This window comes from Elaeis guineensis, chromosome 9 (assembly GCF_000442705.2).
Source record: "Elaeis guineensis isolate ETL-2024a chromosome 9, EG11, whole genome shotgun sequence".
NCBI lineage: Eukaryota > Viridiplantae > Streptophyta > Magnoliopsida > Arecales > Arecaceae > Elaeis > Elaeis guineensis.
Genome location: NC_026001.2, coordinates 7,346,791 through 7,352,442, shown reverse-complemented (window position 1 = coordinate 7,352,442; position 5,652 = coordinate 7,346,791).

The window sequence follows — 5,652 nt, the reverse complement described above, 5'->3', positions numbered from 1 at the left end:
CCCCAAGGTAAGAGCCTACTAGCCTGGCGGTGGGAGGTGTTGTAGTAGGAATGGCCCGTTAGATGAGGATGATGCTGGTTTTGAGGACCCAATTGACGGCATACAGTACGACCAGGCTGATCCACTAGGATGCGAGTATGTAACCAGTAACACTGATTTTATATAATAAATGACTATACATTTTTACACAATAATATAGTGATTTTGTTTTGGACAGGTGGAGGACTCGATTGACTGATGCTAGCAATTCGGTACCATACACAGTCATATACCATAGGGATCAATTTGACCAGCAGTACAACGATCAGATGGTGTGGGTGCCCTACACATCGAAGATATTGGCCGCATTGCCTGAGGTATACCGATCATAACAGCATGTATGGAGGACACGCATCCCTCTCATTTGTTTCGACATCGTGAAGATCTATTGTCTAAAGTCTGTAATACGACAGTTCGGCATGCATCAGGACGTCCCCCACCATGCGACACTCGTGATGTTCTCCACAGTTTGGATCGACGAGGGTGACATCGCCATGATTTGGTTCGAGAATATCGAGAGCATATTAACACATGAGAGCGGTGGGAGGATTTGATTGTGGTTAGTCCAACTATGCTCCCCATGATGGATTATTATTATCCATATCTGCAATGGTACAGAAGCATCACTAGGCGATTCATCTTGCCATTGATGAGTGAGCCGTCCAAGATGAGGTTCCGTCCTTTGGACAGCATGATAGACATTGTGGTAAATACATTTTGCTTTTGTCTCAGTTTGTTATATTGTTATTATTATACTTATGAATAATATTTATTTTCTTTTTCATACTGACAATTTCAGAGGATCATGTCGCTATACCATCAAGCAAAGAGCGGCTTCCACTTGGTCATTATTGAGTGCAAAGACCGAGCACTTGCTGATGTTATGGACGGTCTTGTCGATACTATGCAGTCATCTCAGAGGATAGATGAGTTCAGATCGTACTATCGACGGATGATCCACACCTCATCATATGCCCAGCACACCTCATATCCTGACTTTTCGGATTTCGACCTCTTCGTAGATGATGCATCTATATCACAAAGTATGAGCGAGCCCGAAGACACGCCGCATCGATCTGATGAGCAGCACTTCGATCAGCATGGGAGGGCCAGAGACAGAGGTTGTGTCACGCCCCAAACCCGAGACATAACACGGCCATGCTACCGAGGGATGGACCCACGATAACACGAAGCCAAAATTCATCTTCTTAAATATAATAACAGGTGTATCTCAAATAAATGTAATAATAAAGTTCAATTCAATTATTTAATTAAACCAAAATTGGTTCAGAGCATCTAAATCCAGAGATAAAATAATCCAAGTCTTAAAATTCATAATGACTACAATCCATAAACATAAACTGAATTCCTAGAGCAAAATTTCTAAACTTGCTTTGCTAATCTCCAAGTCTGGATTCTCTTTCCTTCGATCCTAGCCTTATTTCTCTGTACATGAAAGAGAAAACAAAAAGAATATGAGCTACACTAGCTCAGTAAGTAGACTTCCGCTTCCTTACCGGATCAAACATAAGTTTTCTATAATAATGCATCATTTAGCAAATAACAATTATTGCAAAAATAAATATTTCATAGAGCATATAATAAAACAAGTTATAAGCTCATCATGCATGCATAAATCATGTATATTTCATAATTATGAATCGTAAATCATTTTCATCATGTATTCATGTCATGTTTCAAAACATTGCTCACAGATATTCGTGCTAAGGTCACTATTATACCCGTGACAGGGCCATGTTTCTTAATCGACATAGTTCTTAATCATGTGCCAACTTTATACCCGCTGGCAGGGCCATGTTTCGTGTGGATGCTAGCTCCGGATGTCGATCTTTCCGAAGAGATTCATTCATAGCCATCTGAGAGCCTTTGAAATCATTATATCTTTTTCTTAAAGCATACATATACATAGATGGAAAAACAATGAAATTCATGCTTCATAATCATGCTATTTTCATAAGACATATTCATGAAATCAATGCTTACAATAAAACATGCTTTTTCATATCACATATGTCGATCCTTATTTTATGAAAAATTATGATTTCATCAATAGCAATTCTTTGCATAAAAACATGATCATTTAAAAATAAATAAGGAGCATAAGATCTACTTACCTCGTTCATCTTAGATCTTCAGACTTCGTTAGAAGAATCAGCTAATCCTATTTAAAATATCAAATCATCGTCAATTTTTATTCCATGCATATAATAAGATTAAATCGTAAGGAAAGAGAACTGTTGTCCGGATGTGTCGGACCATCCAGATACCAGGACAATTCAGGGTCTCTGATCTGAGGGTCAGATTTAAGTGACTTGATCAAGAAATCGTGAAGCACAGATCGAATTAAAGTCAAGATCAATCAATAGGGTTCTTTAATAATAAATTTGAAAGATCTTTGATACGATCAGATGAGGTGGACATATAGCACGGATATCAAAGCAATTTCGGATCATCTTGTTAGAGTCAATATGAACCCCTAAAAGATGAAGGTATGACTCGATATAGGATTCATAGACCCTCTTTTTTTTTAGAGAGAGAAAGTCGGTCATGAGAGAGAAAGTAGAGAGAGAAAGTGGAGAGAGAATCTTCATATCCTTCAAAAGTGGCAATCATGATTGAAATCATCAGAGGTTATATCAGGATGACTTAATATGGATTTACCATGATCTATGTTATCAATTTCGAAGAAGGATCGGATCAGGATCTAATCTACTGCACGAATTTTCGGAGCAGTCTCAGATCATCATATTTTCATCTCAAGTTTATCCTAGGGTCTGTGATGCAATCAGAGAGAGAATGATCCTAGAGAGACGAAATCCATAAAAAGAGATAAGAGGTCTAGAGAGAGAAAATAGGAAGAAAATCTAGAGAGAGAAGGTAGAGAGAGAAAGTTCAATTCTAGAGAGAGAAAGACTTAAGAGAGAAATGAGAGAAACTTTCTCTCACATGTATTTTATTATTATTATTATTATTATTATTATTATTATTATTATTATTTTATATATATATATATTATTTTTATTCTTATTATTTTATATATTTTTCTTTTCTTTTCTTTTTTCTTCTTTTCTTTTCTTTTTTATTATTATTATTATTATAATTATTATTATTTGACTATATTTTTTTTCTTTTCTTTTTCTTCTTCTTCTTCTTTCTTTTTCTTTTTCTTTTTCTTTTTCTTTTTTTTTCTTTTCCTTTTCTTTTTCTTTTCCTTTTTCTTTTCTTTTTCTTTTTCTTTTCCCTCCCGTGGCCTTCTTTGGCCGGAACAGGGGACCTAGAGGTCCCCGTTCCCCACATCGGCCGTTCACGGCCACCCCTTGCCCGGCGGTGGCCGGCGGCAAGGGAGGCCTTCCCTCGAGTTCGGAGGGCCTGTACCGGCGGTCGGGGATGACTGTCGGTGCCGGAAAATCGGAGAAAAGAGGAAACGAAAACAGGGGTTTTCTTTTCCAGCAAAATCCGGCGACCCCGTCGCCGGCAATCATGCCCACAGGCACGGGAAAGAAGGGAGAGAAGAGAGGGAGAGGAGGGAGACCTTACCACAACCTCCGGTGACCCCCAACGGCATGAAATCGCGGCGAGCACAGGTCGAGGGGCCGCGGCTTCAAACGAGAAAATCGGAGAAAAATCTCCGTCAATCGTCGGTGACTGAAGGATCTACCCATAGAGGAGAGAGGGGGTTCTTATAGAGTTCGTCCTAGGGTCTTTTAATGGCCCTAGGACTCCGATTTTTGATCGAAAATGGGGAAGAGGAAGACTCCGATTGGGAGTCTTCCTGCTCTGTTTTTTTTTTTTTTTTTTTTACAGGGCTTAGTGGGCCGGGCTTTCACAGGTTGACTAAGAGTTTTTTGAGGTAGATGCCGGGCACATATTGATAGGCCGAGTACGCCAGCACTTCCCTCCCTTCCGATCGATACCCTGTCGGAGCCATCACGACAACAATCAGAGGTGACATGCATTTACGAGAGACGGACATAGAGGAGACCCCAATATTTTGATATATACGTCTCTCGATAGTTGTAATACTTGTACATATTTTTTTTGCTAAAAAATTTTATAATTATCAACTATTAGATTTTATTATTTTAAAATTAATATTACAAAATTTTTTAATCTGAATGCACATGTTACAATTTTTGTTGGTTGTGCAAAAAATTAATTGTTGAGCTTGATATAGGTTATATGGTTGGATTTTGAGATTGTCCATCATTTCTAAGATATTTTGCTATGTTAATTATAAATAAGGTTGGAAAAATTTAAATTTGTATCTCAGAAAAGTCAAAAATTTTTAAATAGATAAAGATGATTGGAGAATGCCAAACTTAGCATTTCATCAAGTTGGAAATACAAACAATATTTTTTGGAAGTTTTGAAAATTAAATTGAGAGAAAATCAATTTTGGATACGAAGGGATGACCATTAGGTCGTTCTTTTTTGGATGGCACATTTGGCACGAATGTTTTAGAGCTGGCATGCAAAAGGAGACGATCCCTGCACTGGAGGACCACCCATGGGTCGACCTTTGCTGTACCTATGAAAATAAGCGATCGATCCATAGATTGATCCGTGCCAAGTTACCATTGTGTCAGTGGTTAGAGCAGAAGAACATATCAAAATTATTCTATAATAGAGCAACTCTATAAATCGTCTTATCATAAGGTAACTTATAGAATCGTCCTATCATAAAGCAACTCATATAGGCACCTTACGATAGGACGACTGATACTATCGTCCATCTATTTTTCAGCTGATGATGAGATTGATGAGTAAGCATATAAAATCGAGCGACTTTGGTTTAAATAATATTTTGATAAATAATTTAAAAAATATTATTTTAATAATTTTTAAAAAATTAATATTATTTCAGTAAAACATCCCTCTAATAGCCATTGGATTTGTTTCATCCCTCATGTCATTAAAAGCATGCTGGAGAATTATTGCAGATGTACCGGAACGGATGCAACTTTTGTCCTTTTGGCTCTCTGCTGCGCCGCACCTCTCGCTTGGCATGCACACCTAGTTTAAGTTGCAGGCACTTTTGCATTTGAGACATTGTCATTATATCAATTGCTGCGATTAGGCATAATTTTGATTAATTATTGAAGTTCTCTTCAATTAAAATACATGTAACTTTTGGCACGTATCATTTAGTCGTGGCCATGGGCACCAATAGGTCTAGATTGCCATTCGATTCATGAAAGCAAATTGGTCGTATTTGGAGTTCTACAGGATTATGTCTACTTATGGTGAGAAGATCTCCTTGGCAAACCACCACTCATGGCCCACATCCTTGTTCATGCATTTCACCAGGCTGACACGCTGCATCCTTGATGCTAATTGGTTAAAAGGCTTCCTTGTGAAACGAGATCCAAGGCACGAAAGCGTAATAGGGCGTAGCCGTGGGCGGTTAACATCCTCTTTATTGAAGGCCATAGGTTCAGATCCTTCCAAGTTAGCTTCCTCTTGCCCTCACCATTTATGGAGGGGATTAGATTCTTGATGATTTAGGACAACCTCATAACGAATGCATAAAACATTAAAATCCATGCAGCATATCAACTTCATCAAAAAATAGACAACCTCCTAACAAATACC